Genomic DNA, 24,009 nt, shown 5'->3' with positions numbered 1-24,009 from the left:
GCAGAGCAGGCATACACAGACTCATAATTCCCATCCGTTTCTGCATATCAAAAGTGTAAAAAAGACAGAAAACCTATCTTTCTTGTACCTATTCATCAAGCACCACTCACTCTGTCAGCTTCACCGCCTTTTATCAGCATCATTATTTCACATCTTGACGGCTGATGCCGTACGTCTACGTCTGCGCATTTACGCAAGCCTCTCCGGCGCACATCACCTCCACAAAACGTACGGAGAAAAACCAAAATGATCCACTCAGAAATTTGAGTTCTTGGTTTAATGAAATAGTGCTTTTAGAGTTGATCTGAGGAGCCCACTAGAACACTTATCTCAGCATCAACAGAGGCAGCAGAAAAGAAAAGAGCCGCCTTAATCGGATTGCTGGAGCTCTAAAAGGTTTTATGCACATGGGTTCCTTTGCAGGCTGCTAGGCTCCAGAGCCAGGCTGGGCACTGAGGCCTGACTGCCAGCCCGACTCTGTGGCTGGACTGGCTGATAAAATCCAGAGACCCATTGGTGTCTTTGTTAGCTGCTACAGGCTTACATGTAAGACGATACTAATTAGGGGCTTTGAATATATGATTCAATCAGGGAACGCTGCACACAGACGGATGCAGGAGCTCACACATGCACAACACCCACACCTTTTCCATACCAAAATGATATGATATGTAGATTTCATGGTATGTCTGCATGAACACACATCCACATTTAGACTGTGATTTGCTTTTGTTCTCTTTTTTTCCCCTCACTGTACACCTACACATCACTGCATGGACTCACACCGAGGAATTCATCTATCAGTGGTTCACTGTGCCCCAAAGCAAGCGAGAGCTGCAGCAGACATTGATCAAACTGACTTCTAACATGAAGAAGTTCAAAATCACACATTTCAAATCCCTTTACTGCCAGCAACCTTCCACTATACTGAAATAAAAGGAGGCACACATGCACACAGACTCGCACACACACTCCTGCACATTATTACACCTAGCAGTATGTACCCTTGCAAACATGAGCACACAGATGCAAAGATTAGCGTTCGCAAACAGCGTCTCGGAAAAAGAAGATAACCCTGACATTTTTAGCTCACGCTGATATAAAGATGGCATCGGTGGCTTTCACATTCCTCAGCTGGATGACTGAGGAAATATTTTAGTCATAACAAAGGTATTTCAGAAGTGACACTGGGAAAAAAAATTCTATGACAGGATGCACTGCTTTGTAAGGAGCACGGCAGATTCTGAGGTGAATTGTTCCCTCACATTAGCACAGTGTGCCCTCACAGAACAAATCATCCCCTCACATTATTAATTTCTGCACTCAACATACTTTTTTCAATCCACCAATTTAGTCACTTGTACCCTCAAATGACTTAATTTGGTGCCTTGAATTAATAATCCACGCCTTCAAATTTCATCGCACACTCCTCACATTCCTTCCAACTATTAGCGCTATCACCTTCATTCCATTTGACCTTGTTCCCCCAATGTTCTTGTGATACATGCTTGGATTTAAAAGCGGTTTAATCAGGTTTTTGGTGCGACAATTTTGCATTATCTTTGGCCTCACTTGAGCTTATTCTACGGGACGCAGATGAACTCTTATGAAAGAGGAGGAATACAAATGTGCGAAGGCTATAGTAGTTTCAGATTCACTGTCAGTTTGCCATTGAGACTGCCAATCTCTCCCTGTGAGCTCTCTCCACGACTCAAAGAATGACAGAAACCTGTGTTCCTCCTCCAAACAAAGTCTGTTTGGCTTCCACAACAGTCAAGGAAATGTCCCATCTTTCTGCACAGCAGCTCCAGAGTTATTAGCTTTTGTTCCAACTGTTTTGCATATTCAGCCTCCCTTCCAGCCCACATAGATGTTAATGCACTCCCACACAAACAGATCGGTGTGAACAGGGCAAACATATTTTCCATCTCTCTCTCTCTCACGCACAAACACACACACACATTGTCTCAACCATCTTTCTCCGCTGTCTTTTTCTAAAACCCACTTAAATCTCATGAAATTCGCCACACACACACACACACACGTGTCCGGATAGAAAAAAATACAGAGATAGATATATACAGAGAGGTGCACAAAGTAAGTTTGAGACTCTGGATACCACCTCCCAGTGTGCTGTATCAGCTGAAATAGGATCCATCCCTCAGATCCCGTTGTACCTCTCACACATACTGATGTAGCCTGATCTGCTGTCAGTGAGACGGCCTGCAGGGAGCGAGTCTGGGGCTTATAGCGCAGCCTCCAGAGAACATCTCAAGCCAAGAAACAATAGCCATCACAGAAGGCCACCGATATCAAGGGGCCAGTCGTGCTACACTTTAGGCCCATGCTCCTTCAGGGTGCCTTATATGACCACGCCGCTCACAGCCACTTACACTAATCTCCGCTTACCACACAGTTCATGCCTGGCAAGTCACCACTGTTTTGACGTGAGACAAGTGCAGCATTGAGATACGCCTGAGGACGGGCGCAAATGCACATTAACACGCCCATGCACAATCGCACAAAGGCATACACACACTCACTTAGTACCCTGTGGCAACCATGTTACAACAGTGGGCATGAAAACAGACTTTGTCAAAGCGAATATACTGTACAAGGCTTGTGTGTGACAACGCATTCAAATAAAACCACAGCCGAGGCTCCGACTCTGCAGTGACTGGCTTATGTTCGAGGAAAAAATGTGTGTTTTTATAACCAGAGCTTTATTTTGGTTTCTTACGGCATTGTAGTCCTTATGAACTGTTGATGTGTTTGTTTCTATCATTAATTTCTTTGTGCATATTTGAGAAAAAGTTTATGAATGAAAAGAAAGTAAAACAATCATTAAAAAAAAATTCTAAAATGATCAATACATTTATTGGACAATAATGCACATAGTCATAATGTAACCTTATAAACAATACAATTATTTACTATATATTCTGCGGTTATTAAAAGCTACCTGTTTCATGCAACAGAGAGGAAGAGTGACAGAAGAGCAGGTAAGTTAACTAATACATCAATAAAAAGCACAGACTCACCATGTTGTGGCAATGCTGAATTCTTTTCTTCCTGCAACACCGTTTTTTCTCCCAGGAGAGGGAGGTGCTCCACTCTCTGCAATTCAATGTGCTACACTCCCCTTCTTTGTCTGGCTTCTTAATTACTCTCTTTACATGAGAATGTGTAAATATGGAATTATTGAGAAATTGATTGTTGCTCGTTTCTGTCCAATGTGGCCTTCCTCCCACTAATCTCTAATGCCGGCAGAAGAAGCTAAAAATCCATCTGGGGCACTCGCTGCAGACAATTGTCTGAAAGACTTGTTCCATCCAAATTGAATTAGAATCAATGTGGAACATACACAAGCAAGATCATCATTACATCAAGAGACGCGAGTAAAGGGGGAGGAAGGAGACGAAAAGCAGCTGATCACTCTCCTCCATTTCAGGCCATGCTATCAAATCAGATCAACATGAATGAGATTTGGTTTTGGCTTTTTCTGTTCTTCAAGTGTTCGTCTCATCTGTCTGTCACTCGCTTTCTCGCATTTTTACACACAGACAGTACGCACGGGCGCACACATGAAACTCACAACTTTTCCAAGTGACTGCTGAGCCCAGCCTTGAGCTTTGAAGTCTTAATGTAAGCACCACTTACTCTCTACAGGGGAGGAGAGGAGGGGGATGCAGAGTTAAAAGAGGAGGAGGAGGAGGAGCGCGAAGAGGACGAGAAGAGAGTAAAGGAAAGAGGAAGCGACCGTGAGTCATGAGCAAAAACACAGCTGGTGTGACTGGGCTGCATGAGTGAGAGCAAGATGGGTGACAGAGACTGAAAGATGAAAGGCTGCCGTGGAAAAAGAGGCGTATTATAGTGAAGCTGAAATGCAGGTCAGCGACAAATGGAAATGCGAGGTGATTGATATGCTCGTCACAGTGATAAAAGCAAGGGATGCGAGTTGGGGTAAATGTGGCACAGAACGTAGAGGGGAATCAGCGGGAGATTAGTGAGTGTTAGATAGCGAGATTTGGTCGACGGGAGATGAAGAGATACTTTTGGAGAGAGCGAAGCTAAAAAGCAAAGGAGAATCGGGTAGGCGGATGATTTAAGTAATTTTGAAAGTGATACAGTTTGTAGGCATGCAGAGAGTTGAGGGGGTTGAGGCGGGAGAAAGTAGATATGGTGTGAAAAAGAGAGAATATGAGAGGAGGGCGAGATAGAGATAGATAGGCTGGCCTGGAGTGAGACAGAGTTATCGGCCATGATCGATCCGGCCGGCTGATGCCAAATGGGGGGTGTAATGATAGGTAATGATATGAGCCTGGAGAGAGAGCACAGTATGTGTCTATGTGTGTGTCCGTCCTAAATCCATGACCACACACTCGCTCACACTTTCATTAATAGAGCCTCGCACCTCATGGAGAGGGGAATTTTATACACGCCCACATAAAGATCTATATATACATATCATTCTTTCTCTCTATCTAGCTTTCTTCATTTCACTCCCTCTCTCTCTGATCCAGACCCTGCCCTCCCACCCCCATCATCCGTCTCTTTCCTATACTATTTATCTTTCATTCTGATCCACAATGAGTTCAAGTTCAAACATCAAACAGGCAACTTTGCCACAGAGTGCAACATTTCAATTGATAAAACACATAGAATGCCAAGCCACACACACACAGACACACAATGACATGTTTATCCGCACACCCTTGGCAGATCTACTGACTCTTAAACAGTTTCCACAGCAACATGAAGTGGCTAAGAATAATGTATTCTGTTATGGCTGAGGATGATTATCCTGTTCTGTTTCAGCATCATTGTGAGGCTCCTCATCTCGCACTGATGTTTTAAAATCACATCACAACTGATTGTAACCTGCTCACTCAAATAATTAGACAGGACAAAGCTGTGTTAGCTATATGATTAAAATTAACATTTTGTGCTCAAGTGCAAGAATATCAGGGGGAGGAGATGTTGAAATAACACAAACACACCGAATAGTCATTAAAATGAAAATCAACTGGCACCATTGAACGGATGGCGTACTCTGCGGTCATTACTATAGAAACCAAAACCAATCCAATGCAGAAATTTTGGCCAAAAACAGATCTTTTGGAACTGACTATTTTCCAGCAGCAACATTTGACCGTACTGATCACACGCAGGCTGAATCAGTGACGAGCAGAATACTAAACTGTTCTTCAATCCAGCAGCTTCACATTATTTAAACTAGTAAATATTTGCATGTATTCTTTATTCATAAAGTGAGATTAGAAATGCTTCATCTGTTGCTTATTTTAAAGCCCCTCTTAATTTTTTTTATGTATGTTTTTTATTTTGTAATTTGATTGATGTCTTATCTCCTTTTGAAGCACTTTCTAACTTAAGTAAGAAAAGTACAATGCAAATAAAGCTTATAATAATTCTTATAATGATTATCACTCTTACTTATATTATAAATATTTCAGAAGGGGTTCTATCTAAACTAGTTGCAGAGGAAATCTGATGTCCTTCCAGTTTACAACAAGCTTACAGGTCTGATTAAAATGTAAAGCTGCGCAGGGGACTTTTTTTTTTATAAAATGTGTGAATCTGGTTGAGTCTCTTGATGGTGTGACAAATTCTGTGGGTTAGACTCACGCCTCCATCGCTGTGCTGCAGGGTGTGCACAAGACGAATGGGGAATAAATAGAATAGGTGATATGAAACTTGATATAAGGAGCTGAATATTACACTATATAGCACATGGAGGTGAGACACTATTCATCTCTACATCAGTCAAATGCAGCTTTCTCCTCAAATAATTGTTTGTATGAGAAAACATTTTTATTGTGTGGTTTTGTGTAGCAGAAGCAAAATTCAAAGAGTTGGGAAGGACGGATCGCACCTTAAGCAATCACCGCTTACACTGCTTTTAATTTACAGGGTGTTATGTTAATGAGAGATATATGTTAAAGCAGCTTGAGTTTTCTTGATAATATAATAATGAAACTGAAGTGGCTAAATTAACCCATAAAGCCATAAATAAGTTCATTGGAACCCCACATTATGGGGCCATTACAAAGATCTTAATGTATTCACTCACAAACACAGATTTATTCATTAAATAAAGCAAAGCCAGATGACACTCAGTCGAGCACTCAGTCCTCCACCAGCGCCCGACATTCCCCTTAAATTAAATCAAGTTGATTTCACATAAACAGAACTCAGTTCCCTAAATATCCCTGAAGTTTTTTAAAATCAAGATCCATAAATTATTCACGTGCAAAATGTGAAAATGTTCAAAAAAGTAGAAAAAGACTCCAGGATCTGCCCCTTAATCTGGATCCGCACAAAAATATAATGGTGTATTGTTTACATGCAATTTTGTTTTTAAATAAAGTTCATCAGCGCACTTTTTCTTATTTAAATGCATTAACAGAGGTACTTTACGTTGATGTAAAAAAGTTGTGTCTCTTTTAAAATGCCCACAGAAGTCTGTGATGTATACGAACTTAGTAAAAACCTTGGTTGTTTCTTTTGTCATTAAAATCAGACCTCATTTATCAAAACACTTGCTGTAAATTGTTTTTTTTTTTGCCTGTTTCATCTCAAACATTATTCATAAGAGCTTGGAACTGTCACTGTGAACAACTAAACTGGCTTTTTATTACCATTATGCAACTTGATTTGACACCGGCTTGGTTCAAATGATGATGGGTTCCTGATGAAGGCCTGCTGAGGACCAAATATAAGACGCGGTGCATGTACACCGAGAATCGGCCCATTATCTTTTCTCCGGCAACTCGTCCCCGCAACTTCACAAGCTGCGCCTAAAAAAAACACTCATGTGGACAAACTGGCAAGTGAGAACGAAGAAAATAAATGAGAGGGAAAGGCTGGTTAATGAGAAATGCTATTTTTGCTGCTTTGATGTCCCCCATCCACATAAGCACACAGCTTAGACAAAAACAAATTAGAGATGTCGACTGCTTCCCAAAGACATTAAAAACATATTAGCACAACAACCATTTGAGACTGTCCACACGCATGCATGTTGGTGTGTGTGTGTGTGTGTGTGTGTTTGTGTGTGTGTGTGTGTGTGTGTGTGTGTGTGTGTGTGTGTGTGTGTGTGTGTGTGTGTGTGTGAGAGAGTGCATGCACATTTCAAAGTCAGAAAAAGTATCCTCAGCGTATTTCTTAGCACTTGTCCAGACTGGCTGGTGTTATACATATCACTGTGAGCAGTTGTTCCTTGTGGCTAATAGTAAACAAAATATCAACATAATGACACCATAGTTTCTGCACAGCTAAATGACTCACAGGCATAACGGCATGATTCATTTCCCCGCTGAGAACTGTATAGAATACAGATCAACAACATCAACGTGATAATGAACACATCCAGAAGGATTTAAAAGCACTTTGTCTTACCTTAGAAACGGCTACTGATAATCATTCCTCCATCCAGCCCTCAGATAGCATCTATCTACACATTGATTGAGGGAGGTCAGCCAGTCGTGGCACAGAAACAGAAACCTGTGGGGAAATTTAAAGGCGATCCGAACGACCATCAACTAATGCAAGAGGCTTTAAGACTCATCCAACGACCAGATTCTTACATGATCTGATTAACATAAAGATCCAATCATGCATCACTGCCTTTGGCATCTCATTTGTGACGCGTCAACACTCAAGGCTTTGGAAAACTTTGCCTGTTTGCAAGCACTGAACAAATGAGCACACCACCATTTTCTCTGGGAGTAGCAGCACTTTGTTTTGTTTTGGGTGGCAAGGGTCACACATAAAAAGGAAACCCAGAAACAATTATTTTCTCCTGCACGGATATTCTTCCACGTCGGCTACAGATAAGACTTCCTGGCCTTCCTCATTTGTCAGTTTTTGACAAATCACTCCAGGCAGAGACGGCCCCTTTTTTGGATGAAGTTTAACATTTAACCTTCACTCGTACTCGCGATGAAAGACAATTCTGAGCTGCCTGCTGTCTCACAGCATCTTCAAAACAGATTCATTCGGTTCGCAGCAGACGTCTTGTTGTGGGTCTTCACCTTTACCAGCTCGTTGATCCCACTACTTGTGTCCTCAACCTGATTTCAGTAGTTAAACCTGGGTCTTGGTATTACACAGCAACATATGGTGCTGAACCAATTATAAAATCTATAAATCTCACTGTGGAACTGTTTGGAACACTTCTCCCAGGTGTAAGGTAACATGAATACATTTGTTTCACCAAACTTTCACTGCATCGTTCTTTGGGTTTCAAAAAAAGTTTTGTTACAACAACCGGAACTAACTAAAAAGAAAGTTCAAAGCTTTACAGTATTTACAGTATTAAGATGGACAACATGTCAGCTCCCAAAAAATGAAGACAAAGCATCTTAATTGCCACCTCCTCCATGTTAGTGGATGAGGCATGGACCAAACTAAAAAGTCAAAGTAAACGCCAAATACATTTTTCAAAAAGAGTGTTTCTGTAATTTTTGGCAGTTCTTATCACACTGATGTTCGTTAAAGTGTAAATTTCTTCTGTTTTAATGAATTATTGCAAAATGGAAGCAGTCATATCCAGGATAATTCAGATTCATTTCTGGAGAGTGGGGGAAAGTGGATATGCATCGTCCATCTGCAAGTCTAAATGGTTTAGACGCATCCATCCAATACGCAAAAACAGCTCAACAACTCCTCTGCACTACAGAATTAAATATGATGTAGCCTTACAAAATTACCTTTGAGTGGCTTCTGATTCAGGGTCCATATCTGCAGAATGACATTGCTACCAGTTCTGTCAACAATGTAGACAAAAGAGACAAAATTGAATCGGTGAAGAGCACAGAAATTTTGTGATTAAAACAAAGCAACAATGTTGACCCAGACATCCACCTCAACCTCTCTGCTTTAACATCGTCAGGCCAAAGACCCGTTTTGCTATTTCAACAAATACCAAAGCCAGATCAGATTCTCACTTCACACATTTGCATGAAAATCTTGAAAACTACATGTGAAGAGAAGTAAACAGGGAGACAAACAGGAAGACAACGAGGGGTAAGCGTTGAGAGTAGTTATGACATTAAGGGAGCGGTAATGACCGACACTGAGAACTCGCTCTGTGTCTCAAGGAAAACAGAGGAGACAGGAGAGATGAGGGAAGATTGGTTAAAATGAAGAAAATAGAAATGGCTGCAATAACTGACCACTGACTCTAGACCACAGTCAATATATCTAAGTGGATTTTAGCTGGGCCACGATAGTAGAAATGCTCCAGTGCGCCCACAATGCGCGCACACATACACACACACACAAGCGCATACACACACCAAAACAAACTCAGAATTGGTTTAATTCCAGAGGCCGGGTTTGAATGCGAGAATAGAAAGTGACATTATACACACACAGTGCTGGGTTTCGTGCCTGCCTGCAGCTTCATTGGGTGGGTGGGGGCAGCAAGGTTGCAGGCTGCAATATTAAACCATCAATCACCCCCCAAATTAGGCATTTTACATCACACAAGCACTTACAGCTCTCTCTACTTCTCCCACAGGTGGGGTCCTAGCCAGGGGAAAAGAGATTACATCACAAAAGCAATGATGGTGCAGCAAGACCCATGAATACATTACCACCATCATATATAAGCAGAGCATGGGTGGAAGGCAGCAACGAAACAATAAATCATAATGAACTATATCAAATCAACTAGTTATTTCTTTACTCTGAGGTACATGAAGTATGCATATATGCAGGAAGTTTGGGTTTGATGCATCTTTGTCGCAAGGCAGTTTACACCAATTAAAGAAAAAAGTGATTTGTATTTGCAGTTGCTGACAGTATCTCATCTGATTCATTATATAATGCAGGGTTTGTTTGTCTTGTGCCGATGTTAAACGCAACAAACAGCTCATTTCAATCAACCGCAGCGGAAGAGACGGCGTCGTGTCCACTCTGCCGTTTCCCGTGTTTTGATTATAAAAAACATCTGGGGCATCAATGAGCCAGGAAGCCATTAACAAGCGCGGAGGAGAAGGAGCGAAGAGAGCAACAGAAGACAGAGTGGAGGGGAACATGAGGTTAGAGTAGAGGCATCGGAGGAGGAAGAGAACGGGAAGGGAAGAGACAGAGTGGAATAGAGAGGGTGAGGCTAAATGAAGCATGAAGTTGCATTTATCCCAATTAGCGACTGCAGGGGTCTTGGGTGAGACGGGAGAGAGTGTCCACCCCTATTAACAGTGTTTACTGACATGCCTGCTGATTACAAGCTGGGGAGAGGAACTGACTGCACAGCTCCCAGCTCTGTGCAAACATGAAAAAGAGAGTCAAAAAAACGTGTGCATGAAATAACACAAACAACCAAAGAAATTCCAGTTTTCTGTGGACTGGAGCTATTTTACTTTCCTCCACATCCTCTCTCCTCTCTCTGCGACTCCGTGCATGAGGTGAAGTAAGATTTCGAATGTCCCATTACGCGTCGCCTCAATTCTCATCTTCCCCTGCCTCCCTTGCTCTGCGTGGTGTGTCGGTGATAATGGCGGCAATGAAAGTGAGGTAAGTAAATGGAAGTAATTAAACTGGGTCCAATGTCTAATCCACAGCACAGCAGCAGTACAATCAGGCTGTGGCACCGTGACCTTCCACTGGTCACATTCTCACTCTCTAAAGAATCATCGATGAGGGGCCTGAGTACTGTCATGTGGAAAAACAGACCAGAAGGAATAAAATGATGTTTGTGTTGAAATATGCAGAAGAGGTGCTGGCACATGCATAGACAAAAGTCGAAGAGCGCTTGAACACCTCCTCAAAAAACGTGCCTTTTTATTCTTTTCAAAATGAGCACACAGCCAATAAATATTTTTGTTTTAAATAAAAACGTCAGGTCAGGAGATTGGTGCCCCTCAGAGATGCCCTCTGCCCTCCCTCCCTCCTTGTTTCCTGCCAGCATCCAGCGCTGTGCGGACGCAACACTTACATGATGAGTAGCTTTGAGGCAGACATCAGATATGTGGCTAAACCGGCCCCGTGTCCACGAGGTCTGGACCTCTGTAATTTTTTTCCAGGGCGCATATAATAAAAGTGAAATAACTGCCCAAAAATAGCTCTAATTTGATGCTGCAGAGATACTGTACGATGACAAGATCACCAAGATCTCATCTGGTCATCGACGTCATTGCTTGTGTGTGTGTGTGTGTTTTAAGTGAATCATCTCGTCGTTACTACAAAATCTATACTCAACAGGATGCTTCAGACAAGCAGCTTAATCTGGAGAAGCGTCATACAGGTGGCTACCGAATTTTACAAGCAGTTCCAGCCAACCTCAGCCATAAGCTGGTTTGAACACATCCTTTTTTATATCCCTCTAACAATCCATATATTATATATATTTATTTATTCGCAAAAATTGCTTTATGTGAATCTGAGCCCCTGCTCCCCTAAAATCCTCTGCACGTCCCTGAAGACAGGACAGAAAGCCCACGGATATTTCCCTGCCTTTGTTTTCACTCTCTACTCAAGTATTTCACTGAGCTCTAACATGTTTCAGTGGGATTCGCTGGATTCTAGTCTCACGCTGTTGCCGAGATAAGCTGTCAGTTCGGCGAACACGCGGCTGCCCTTCTGACCCTTCCAGTACAAAGTAATATAACCTCTGTAGCGCAGGATTGCAGCAGATACGAGGGAACAGTAGAGCAGACAATAAAGCGCATGGAGGAAATATGTGCGTTCCTCTTGAAGAGGAGGGAGGACAAAGGAATGGAAATGCAGAGCAGCATATCTTGGCAAAACCAGAAGGGAAACAGAATGTGCAGTTGGCAGAACAAAAGGCCCAGAGAGGTGAAAAAGGAAGAGAAATAACAAATACAAAGTACTTGTCGGGTAAATGAATACATGACATTTCATTCACTGGCTTCAGGAGTGTAGGGAACACTGTATCTCTGCAGAATTTATAGGCAACGGTTATTCTGCATTTTACATAACAGACGAGTTGAGGGAAGTGAGAAGAATGCACCTGAATGATTGTTCTGAAAAACACAGTTGGACAGCTCGGACCAAAGCCTTTATGTCTCTCCTGGCAGCTGAGTATACAGTCACGTCTGTGTACAAACAAGGGGCATAAAGAGAAGCAGAGGACCCAGTGGAGTTGCCCTCGCTTCTTTCTTCTCCACTCCTCTCCTCCCCGCCCTGAGTCTGACCTCTCTCAGCCCCTCCGTCAGCTCCAACCCTGCACTCTAGCTCATCTGAAGAGAGACACCTAGTGGTGCAGACCAAACCTCTGGACGCAGACGGTGCTCTCTATCACCATTATGTGTTCCCTCGACAAAGCCACATTAATCAAGTTGAAGCACAAACTAGAGCAATTATTCGTGAGATTTACACATTGCTCACTATCGACCTCATACACCTTTCCAAGAGGTTTTTTTATTTCTCTCTATCCTTTTTTGGGAGGATTGGTCTGCTGGTAGGAAATAGGGAGAAGAGTTGATAATGGATGAGGTGCCAGTATTTGTGGCTGATCAGCTTGGTGTGTGGTGTATGGGAGGAGTGAGGCTTAATATTACTGACCAAGGGTGATTAAAAGTCACCTTTCAGGTAGGCAGTGTAATTACAAACCAATTAAATTCAGAATGCAAAACAAGAGAGATTGCTTTTGGAGAAACCTGATAATGAAAGTGAATATTTACTTCTGTAAGTAAAAAAGGACTTCTGCTGTTTTCATGTATCTGCCTAAAAAAAAAAACATGGCATCCCAGGGTATCCCAGGATATCCAACCAGAAACACCTCCCATCACATGAACCGCAGGAAACTGAGAATTAATCAATCACACCTGGTAGAGGGTCTTTTGAAGGGTTAATAACGGTGTTAAAATTAATGTGACAGGTTGCATACAGAGCGTCATTATTCTCTCCAAGAGTGGAACGACGTGACAATGACGATTGGATGGTACCTTTAAAATACCTGTCTCAACTCATAGGTCCGACACTAAATCAGCTGACACAAACACCGGGACACTCCTTCCCAGTCAAAAACCAGTTGAATCGCAAAGTGCTTAAAACGCTGATCTGCCACGACGGCTCAATGGGCTCCTTCTGATAAAGCCAGACAAGGTGGTATTACACCAGCAAGCCCCAATCAGAGTGGCTGCAGTCGATCTATCATTGTGTTATCTGCAGAAAAGGTATATTACCTGGGGCCCAGACAGCCCTGGGCATGCGTGGATATATGGGGCCGATAGCGGAGCTGGCTGTCATCCCTCTGGGCTGATTAATGAGGAGCTCGGCCCAGTGTTTAATGTGTTTAATATGGGCCGCTGACGAGGCCGTCACACTGACGGAACCCACCCGTCTCTCTGACTGATGAAGTCACCTGCGTCTCTCTCGCGCACTTACACATGATACAGTAACACACACACACCTCACCTTCTCTGCCTTTCCCGGTATAAATCACTGCCCCTGTTTACCAACATGCAGGGAACACTTTAACACACACTTGTCTATCAGGACAATTTCCAAGACAGCTCAACAGACAAAGACACAGACGAAATGTCACCGCTGTGCTGTGACTCTGCCTTCATGCTGAATAGGAAGGAAAATTAGCCCATTCTCAGATATGGACTTTAACCCCATTTTGATTTTCACACATGCACAATGCCGCAGGAGCTTCTCAGCACAGGCGTGTGGTGGTGACGGTGGTGGTGGTCCTTAGATAATCCAGAGGCTCTCAGACATTTGCGTTCACATATGCACATCATCCGGAGAGAGTGCAGATGATCTCTGGAGTTCAGATCATGTCTGAAAGCTGCTTTAGAGTCAAATGGACACAGACTTGGTTATTTGGGATTATTTTGTGATCCACAGCTCTGATAGAAGTTACTAACACCTTCATGTGAGGAACGATTCAGGATCTCCTGCTCTGTGTCATGAAACAGATATTATTCTTGCACCCTCTGCTCTGCAAACACTCCTCCTCCTGCTCCGTGGTCTGTCTATAACTTTCAGTCCACCTCACTCTCCTACTCCCACCTGCTAATTTTCTCTTCTTTCTGCCTTTCTCTCTCCTTCACTCACTCTCTCTCTGCAGTCTTCCCACTCCTTCACCAGCACATTTCTATCTCTCTTTTCATCTATCACCTCCTCTGCAATGTTCTCATTTAATCATCCCCTCAAGAAATATATTCACCTCCGAGCCACTGGGCTCCTATTAGATCATATACTCTGTTGTTACAGCTGTTATCATGGCCAATTCCTGTGCTCTCGGGGTGGTTGGGGGGGCCGCGATGTAAACAGTATACTTCTGGAAGCGCACACACAAAAGAGGAGCAAAGATGCATTCCGTGGGAAGTAACCTATTTAAAGGATAATGGTAGGTGACTGTAGTGTCAAAAGCTGTGCAAGCTGCTACATATGTGTTGACAACATGCTGTACATCACCTTTTGCTTTACTTGCACACCATGTCAGTAGTCACACCTTATTCTCAGCACATGTCTGTCTCCCACTCTCATGTGATTTCACGGCTGAAAGTAATAAAATCTACCTAGTAGCAATTTGATGCACTGATGTATTCTTAGCATTGCATAAGAAGCATTTTTCCTGCCAAGCAGTAGGTCTAACATTTAATATCACACGTTCAGAGAGGTAGCATCTAGAAGACCAAAGTGCTAAGTGCTTATTGAGTCACTCTTACATGTGTGGGCTGGATTGAAAATGTCATTTACTAGAGCAGAGTCCAATGTGGAGCTGCACAGTATGGGGTACGCTCCCACAGGGAGTCTCCAACTCTCCGTGAGGTAGGCACAGATCAAGCCGGGGAGCTGGGGAGGTGGGGCAGGGCCGGGGGGTGCACTCAGTCCCTCCAGACGGGAGTAATGAAATATCAGCTCTCTTCGAGGCTGGCTCTGCCTTCAGGGTGGTTAGCTAAGGCCCAGTTTAAGTTTACATTACGAATAGCATCTTAATGATCCCTGGTCCGGTCCTCCTTCACTGGGCTTTGCTGTTTTTAATATATATGGATCTACTTTTTTAATTATCTTCATGTCATGTTACACTTCCTTTGCACAGCCTGTGAGGAAAGACAGGCAAAGCGTGGCTGCTACTCCCACTGCAGCCTTCCCTGTCCGAGCTGCCTGAATCCCATCTGCACATTTATTCACACATGCACAGTTTGCACGCGGCACACTCAAAAGCTGCGGAAGTGGAAACAAATGCACGCTTTCATGCGAGCATACAACCAGACACAATTGCATATGCAGTAGCAGCAGAACATATGTAAATCAAATAAATATCTGTTGCACTTGATGCATGGTGGAAAGCCTGATGAACACGACAGGCACATCAGGCAAGTGCAGTGAACACAAGCGAAGACATAATCGACACGGGAGGGAAATAAAAACACAAGATTTAAACAGACTTGTGCATATTGCCTGCAAACCCCTGGCAGATGCAGATTAAAGATTTGTAATGCATGTATTAGATGTGGCTAATCCAAGTATACCAGCACACCACATGTAGATACTCTATGGCGCGATAGAAAGAATGTTTTCAGCACTCGGTTCCCAAGTGATGTATCAAAACAATAATCACTGTCAAAGCCCAGAATGAAGGTGTTTCTTTCAGAGAGGGGGAAGAAGGCAGAGCTGTGGTAATTATGCTGCCGTAATGGAGTCTGTGCCAAGTGAGAGCCTAATGAGCTTACTGAAGTCTACCATTGAGAATTGATTACTGGGGGGGGGGGGGGGGGGGGGGGATTGGTTGTGCTTGCAGGAGAGGGCCAATGGAGGTGAGCTTGTCTCCATTGTTACACACTTAATTGACAAAGAACCAACATGCACCGAAATTCCCTACGAGCTATTAATAACAATAATAATGAAATTTGCAGGAAATCTTTATACACAGAATATCCTTATGTATCTGAGACCTTTCATTGCGCCGTCACCTGTCGGGAGGAAGGAGTTTGATCACGTTTTCAATGTGTGTGTGTTTCAGTGTAGCTCACTCTCTTCCTGCTAGACTAACTAAATGAAGAAAATAAGATAAAACCATCTGAATCAGCAGGGGAAATGGAGACGTCTGTGCTGGCGGAGCTGTCACAGAACTACAGCAGAAGAGAATCAAAAGAGAAGCACTTAACCCTGAAAGCAAAGAAAATGAACCTGACCCCTTCGCGCTCCCCGAAGAGCTGGCGAGGAGACACGTGCACCGTGTTCTTTTGCTTTGCGTGCATGTGTGTGTGTGAGCTGCATTTAAGAGGCGATGTCATATATGGGTTCATTTCAAAGTGCGTTTGGAAAGACAAGCTGTACTTACAGCAGCGGAACATATCATCTGATCATCACATGGCACAGGAACACAATGAATACCAAGTCTGCATTATGACAGAATAGTATCCTGTTTTTTTGTTGTTTTTTTGTTTTTTTACATGTCCAGGCTGTGACATGGCCCCCGGAAACAGATTAGTATGACGAACAAGCTCCCTCAACTCATCTGCCAGCCACAGACAAAGCTTTCAGACTCAATTTTCACACACAGTTCACTCAATAAGTACTCTCTCTGCTTTTTACACTTCTCCTTCATTACCAGTCTTTTCTTTTTGGGTCTCGCTTGTCCTGTCTCATCAACTCTCTCCCTAGTAATGTTTATCCAATACACTTACAATTACAGTGGGAGAAACCTGTTTTTTTTCCCTTTCAATTACGGAAAACTAAGTTAAGAAGGTGCTGATTCTGGGTGGCAGTGACCATATGGACAATAGTGATACAGTTCTGGCAAGTATGCAGATAACAGATGCCACCGACGGGCTTATTTTCCCTGGAAGCGCAGACTCAAAGTAAACCTGGTCTGTTCTTGTGAGCTATTTTCTTAATTTTGAGACACAGTGTTTTTGCAGAAGAATTATTTCACTTTGGGAAGGGAAACAGGTGTTGAGCGCCCAAATGGGACCCAGTCCTTGTGAGATCTTCCACAGCTGTTTACTGAATCGACTGACTTTGTCTTCTTCACCAAATGTGGCCATTTAAGAGTGGGAGTCGTCTTGAGCTTTGTAATAGTTTTCTAACAACTGAGGCTTATAAATTAATCCCAGCAGACAAGTTATGGGGGTAGACGTGAAGCTTAGGGAGATTTTAGTGACTTTATCAGAAACCTCTGCTGTTCAAAGTCTCATTCACTCAACCACCGCCGCCTCAATCCTCCCTGCCTGAAGCTCAGAAAATATGCACAGGCGCAAAAAAAATAACTCAATAAATGTTTGTGCATTGTGCGCATATGTGTGTTTGCGTATAAGCCGAACGCAGGAGAGAATTTGTATATGTAATCTGTCCATCTGCCACGAGGAGACAATGCATTGCTTAAAATGTTGTCATATTCCACATTCGAGGCGTAGCGCTGACCATGTGGCGGAGGGACTAAACACACAGCAGCTAAACATGCAAGCTGTCTAATGGGCAAATCTCCGGAACTCATTTGACAGCTCTGCTGAAAAAACATCCACCGCTCCGAGAGTTTGTAGATCAATTCACACAGTGGAGCTGATGTTTAACTAGTCGCAGTGCAACACAGCTGAGCAGGCGGTGGAGAGCGTTTCTTCATACTTTCCATGAGAGACACTGGATTGTGACTCATTTTCATGAGGCAACACGAGCAGTTTTATTCCCACAGTGCAGCCATACTATATCAACAGAGAGGGTTATATGTGTTTTTGATCGATACAAATGACTCAATGATCATTTCCTCTGGTGTTATGATCTCTGGCTTTTAAACCTCACTAACCCATGCTCGCCTCGTACACTCTGGAAGCAGGAGCGCTCCTTGCTCCTGTTAAATGATGGAGGATATGTGCTGCGAGCAAGCGAGCTGTGTTTTAACATTTGTTTTACCATTTTGGCTACAGAGGCTGAAAAGCCTTGTGCATGGGCCAAAAAAGCAAATGACACAGCAGTATTATTATTGCAGTGTTTTGAATTTTGCATGGTGATGTATTACCTTTTTTTTTTTACAGGCTATTTCTGTTGGATCTCCGGTCTAATTAGCCGCCTTATTCATCTCACTTGAGAAGATATGGCTTCATAGTTTGTTTCAGTTACAGACCACCGGGGGATGGAGGGAGCAGGAGCAGCTGGGATGGGGCGGGTGGTTTCGGTGCGTGGGAGGAGATGACTTCTATTAATGTTGTTGCAATTCCTGATGGTTGCCAATAGAGGTCGATAGAGGTCATAGAGTACTTAACAGACCTTTAAATCAGCCTACTGCTGCCTGAGGGGAAACGATTTATCATAATGCGGAGAGAGAATGCAGAGTTTTTCGAGGGTTTTCTTTTCTTCAAGTGGTTGCCATATTAATGTGCAGGTGAATTTCTGCGAGGAAATGTACTTTGCAAATTAGCTCCTGCGTGTGTACGTTCAGTATTGGAGTGAAAGCGACGACATTAGCTCAAACAAAATGGGGCGTTATCACTCCTGTTAGGTGAAGGAGTGTGGGAACACTTGAGGATGGCGGCAATCGGAAAGTGTGCGGAGCCGAGTTTACACGTCACCGCATTGAGCCACAGAGGCGTGTTGCTATAGAAGCAAGGGCAGGTTTTACAAAGGGACATAACACACCTACACACTAAAGAACTGTTCACTTAATGTGCTCCTGAGGGACCAGCTCACTGCAGCACACTCTATTCATCCCTCCCCTCTCCACCTTTCAATCACCATCTCCCTCGCTCGCTCTATCACACTGTCACTCTCTTTTTTACCCCTCTCTCATTGAACAGTTCGGGGCCTGCGGTCCTGAACTGTTAAATATTTTGTCTTTTAATTTTCCTGGACACTAACGGTAACTGTTAAAATATCTCTCTCTCCTTATTCCTCCACACTCTACAAGTTACATTTTAAATATACAGGTGTACTCCACATTATCAATAAGAAATAACCCAACCCCGACTTTTTATGTTGAATAATGCAGGCGACCACAACAACTCATTTCATGAACGACATCTGTCGCGAACACTCGAGGGGCCTCCGCGCTGACAGCAGTGACAGTTACATACTTTATCGTGGTAATTCAAATCTACAATGAGGTTATTAGATAGTCAAATGGAAATCCCACAATGACTTGACTGGACCATAGAGGTTTTCTATGTGTGGGTGTGCCAAGGCCAAACATTCATAATGACTAGAATGATTAAAAGCAGAGGGGAGCCAGAGCTGAATATTAATCATACATAAGAAATGACACAGGGTGGAACAGCATTTACAGTCTACCCCCATGCTTCTTCAAGAAAATGAAAATATACCAAGCAAATGAAAGGCTTTTGAAAATGCAATTAAACACTGGCCCTGACTTAATTAGGTGGCTGCAGATACTGACGGTTTTCATTAGGTGTTTCATTGAATCTTTCTCCTATTCTCCGTTTGACCCTGACCATTTGAAAGTTGACATTTTAACCTGCAGACTTTGTCCGCAAGTTAAAATGCTATTCATGAGCCATTTCACTTCTCCGTTTGTAGAGCCACTTTGGCCCCTCAGGTATACTACAGTTCGGCTCTTGGCTTCAATTCCATCCTTCCACTTCCATCAGGCCGTGGAACGGGGGAGGAGAAATGGGACAGCGAGGAGGGTAAAGAGGGATGAGGTCTGGGGAGCGCACAGCCCCGTTGAGTCAACCAGGCCCAAACATTCCCAGACATACATCATGGGGGATCCTGCGGGACCAGTGTGATTAAGACCTGAATGAGATGAAGGGGTCGCGGGTTGCAGTCAATCTCTTACAGGTCTCTGGGTCTCTCATTACTCAGTGATTGGTCACCTGAAGCAGCAGCAGCATTCTGCAAAGTGCACTACATAATTACACTACAAAAAAAGAACACCTTTGGCAATGACAAAAATCATACACACTCATACACCCACCGGTGACAACTGGACTCTGCAGATTTCCTGAGAGAGCACAAAGAAGAAAATGCAGCAAAGTGTTGATAAATTCTATCTGAATAGAAACAATGTGCTCATCTGTCAGGGAAGTACAATGCTTCTCCTTGGAGCCTAATTTTTTTATTTATTTTCTGTTAAGTGTGACGCGTTGTGTGTTTTCTTGTTTCTTTCCGAGTTTGATGGTGGAGATACACTGACGTGACGATGTTTTCTGTGGTTGTCAAATGCGACTGGGAGATTATAATTAAGGGACCCTGTGCTCTTGTGTAGCGTCTTTGAGGAACACTAATTATTTTCACATTAGACAATAATCAAGGATAAACCAGGTATTTAGCTGAGATCAAGCACTGTTGACACCAGCCCTTTGAGTCAAGGAGCCCCTCTATTTAAAAACGTCACCTCAGATTTAAATTGCTAAATAACGGAGATTAAAACAAGGATGATTCTGCTCTGTATTTTTTAGAGAGGAGTTGGATCATTTACAAGTTATTTCATTTTAATGAGTCTGAACCTCGGGTGGATTTTCCCACTTTCCAGTTCATGAGGTTTTTAGCAGAGGTGATGCCTATGCATTATTAATGATTGGCCTGCACAGCTACAATAGATCACCTGTGCCCTTAACATGGCTAATCACGCATTCATAGGCCATAAGTAAGCAGAACAAATTAAGTGTCTGTGCTGCTTTGCTTCTTACTGAATTATCTCACTAACCCAGATGCTAATTAGGTTTGTTAACATCCATATGGTTGATTTTAATGTATCAAAAAACTGGCAAATCTGTGTTTTGCCATCATGATCTAATATCTTGTCTAATATCACTATGATATGGTAGATGATCACAAAATAATTGTTCCCAGTGGATGCAAATGTGCACATATTAGGTGCAGGAATTAAGAATTCTGATTCATTACAATCTGATTAGACTGGGGTCACGACAGAGGCTCTGCTGGGCAGCTCCTGGTGGCGCAATAAACGTCACCCAGCGACAGACTCTCAGACAGAGATCTCTAAGAGCACACAACCTGCAGAAATAGAGGTCAGCCATGTTAACTGGCTGCTTGGAGAACAGAACAGATCCATATCCCGCCGGCGAGCAGAAAGACCACCAGCTGCACAGGGACCTGAGTGTTTGTACTGAATATATATGCGGGAACACTCAACAGAAACTGCAATGTGTCTGTGTCCTACTGCACATGGGGACTTTATGAACTGTGTGTAGTGGGCAGGGAGGAGATGGAGGCCCCACGTGTGCACCGATATCTGCTCAGCATAAAGCTACAGACAAATGTGTTTTAGAGTAAACTACTCTGACCGTCCCAACAAGGACAACATGTCATCCGTTGCAATGGTACAACGTCTGTATCATCCCAGCTGCAGCACATAAAGCCAACTTTATACTGTCACAGGGAGGAGATGGAAAATGAAGCATGATGAGCGCTGGGCACCCCCGGACTTCAGTGCTAAAGCTTCGCTCCAGGTGAATCAGGCCAAATTAGGCAGCAGAGGGTGGAATCAGGGAGGCTTCGAGGGCCCCTGGTCCTCTGCCCCTGGCCATTTCCCAGACAGAACCTCAGTTCTCTAATTGATGGTTATGAAGATTCCGCTGCACGCCACCCTGGGAGCAGGGCAAGACAACAGGGAGTAAAGAGCCATAGTAATTACTGTTTTTCAATATTCAGCCATAAGGAAAAGATATGAAAGGCATCAGACACACATGCAAGTTTATTAAAGAAGAGGAAAAGCATGTGACTTACTTATGTCCAGCATTTTTTATCTTTTTCCTGTGTGATTCCTCCAACTGCCAACCATACAAAACTATTACTACTGGAAAATCATTGGATCTGAGTTAGCATGAATGATACTTTATATATAGAACTCTCTCCTGCTGTGTCACTGCAGTTGTGAATTAACTTTTTTTCCCTCATGAGGCCACAGTCGTGTAGAAGTAGCTGCTTTTCCGAGGTTTAGGGTCCATGGTAATCCTGTGTGGTTATGGAGGGAAAACACATTTCCGTGCTCATGCTCTGTAGCCCGTCACACTGGTGTGTGGCTTAAGCTCTGAGCAACAGGGAAGGAAAGATTCAGCTATTTTTTCCTTGGGAGAGGTTTTTTTTCAGTGTCGTGCTGTTGGACGCGTGTATTTTGGGGATTAGTGGCTTAATCGACCTTGTAATGGGGAGATCAGAGTGGCATGCATGCATGGAGAGAAGTGCACGCACGCACACGCACACACACACACACACACACACACACACACAGTCATACTTAGGCAAACACACTTAAGCACACAAATCTGCGCATCCTTACTTTATTAAAAACACACACCCGACATCTGATGCACTCCTTTATTTCATAGGCCACCACACTGACTGAAACCAGCCTTTTCCTTTTATCAAGAAATATTCGCGCACACACACAAACACACACACACTAAACTAATAACCTCATACTTCTCCTCAATAGCAAGAAAATGTACACTTACACCACATAGTGTAGCAGAGTACTTTGGACACCTTATCGCTACTTCCACCCACTGCTCCCTCTATAATATGCTATGGCTGTGCGGGTACATTGCACTGCAGACCGAGGGCTCTCCGGGGGGTCAGTGTATTGTCTCAGTGAGCAATGAGCACTCTGGCTAATGCTTCTGTGCACTCGAGGGGTCAGCCCTGGAAGTCACCCTGTCCTTCTATGAATTTCCTTCAGTACATGTCCGTCTCCCTCTCCGCTCCCCTGAGGGTTTGTTTGCCCACTCTGCCTGGGTCACTCCACTGTCTGACTGGTGCGGCACGGGGAGGTGGGAGTACGGGGGGGGGTTGCATGGAGGGAGGGGGTAATCCGCGTGTTATCTCATATCAGCCGCAGTCATGGAATCCAGTGCAGAGTGGCTGATAAGATGAACAAACAGTTGGGATCATTAGAGCGAAGACATTGTGTAATCACCGCTCTAATCTCCCTCTAATCCCAACATCTCCAACCAGCCAGGGGCTCCAAAGCGCGTGGGCCCAAGCACCAGTCCAATAGCCATGGCGTGCGCGCACGCACACACGCACACACACACACACACACACACACACACACACACACACACACACACACACACACACACACACACACACACACACACACACACACACACACACACACACACACACACACACACACCCTCATATCACTCAGGCTGCATGAACTCACACAGAACAACACATGCAAACAGTTGCAGCTACGCAACACACACACAAACACACACTCCCCACATTCCACTTTTTTTTGTTTCTAAACTAATAACAGGCTGGTGCGCACATGGCCAACCCAGAGGAAAAAATCAATACTCTCTCAGACAAAATCAAGATTTCTTTTATCCATCCATTTTTTTTTCTCTCTCTCTTTTGCTTCTCCTACCCCCCCAATCGCTCCGTGCGCCTCCCCTTTCTCTTCCTTGATCGACATCAGCTGCTTCTTGATCTAGGTGGTAAGTCCTTGGAGCACCAGGCACTCGTCACTTCACTTCTGGCAGATCTTAAGGTGCTACTCATCCTCTGAGGTCGTGATCGATTAAAATAATAAGATGTTTTCTCGGGATGTCTGTCTCGTCTCCGCAACATCGGCCCAGTACGTTCCAAGTTCATCTGTGTGTAACAAAGACGACCCTTGCAACACGAGAACAAGCCTCCCTCTATTCCAGCCTCTACAACTTCAGCTCTCTTGGCCCGGGACAAAGAATCCAACAACAAATGATACGCTGGAGCTAAACCCCACAGAGGACAGTAGAATACTCAGACCTGCTACTGTACACACACACACACACAGGAATTGAGAGGGAGGGAAAAAGAGTCCAAGGGGGGAAACAGGAAAGAGGGTTGAGAGGAAAAACAAGCTGAGCTGTCGACACCATAGCCTCCAATCCATTCATATTGGCATCTTTTCATCTCTAATGGGAAAGACAAATAGAGTATCTTTGTTTCAGGCCTCTTACAGATGGACAATAAAGGAAAAATACCCAAACAGAGGAGGCGCTGAGAAAGATGGGCAAGGAGGAGATAGTTAGCGGCTTCTGCTGGCTGCGGTGATTGCACACTGGCAGCGAGAGAGCCGGGATACGCTGAGGCTGG

At 43.7% G+C, this 24,009-nt stretch overlaps 1 protein-coding gene across 1 annotated transcript in view; it reads right to left on the bottom strand.

Annotated features, from left to right (window-relative positions):
• The window catches only part of adgrl1a (adhesion G protein-coupled receptor L1a), a 135,883-nt gene extending 112,377 nt beyond the window's left edge, over positions 1-23,506 (bottom strand). Inside the window, exon 1 of the mRNA XM_069524395.1 lies at positions 23,300-23,506. The gene's annotated coding sequence lies outside the window, so the exon portion shown is untranslated. The remainder of the gene's footprint in view (positions 1-23,299) is intronic.
• Between the last annotated feature and the right edge of the window lie 503 nt (positions 23,507-24,009).

This window comes from Paralichthys olivaceus, chromosome 5 (genome assembly GCF_024713975.1).
Source record: "Paralichthys olivaceus isolate ysfri-2021 chromosome 5, ASM2471397v2, whole genome shotgun sequence".
Lineage (NCBI taxonomy): Eukaryota > Metazoa > Chordata > Actinopteri > Pleuronectiformes > Paralichthyidae > Paralichthys > Paralichthys olivaceus.
This window is presented reverse-complemented; position numbering and strand designations above follow the sequence as displayed.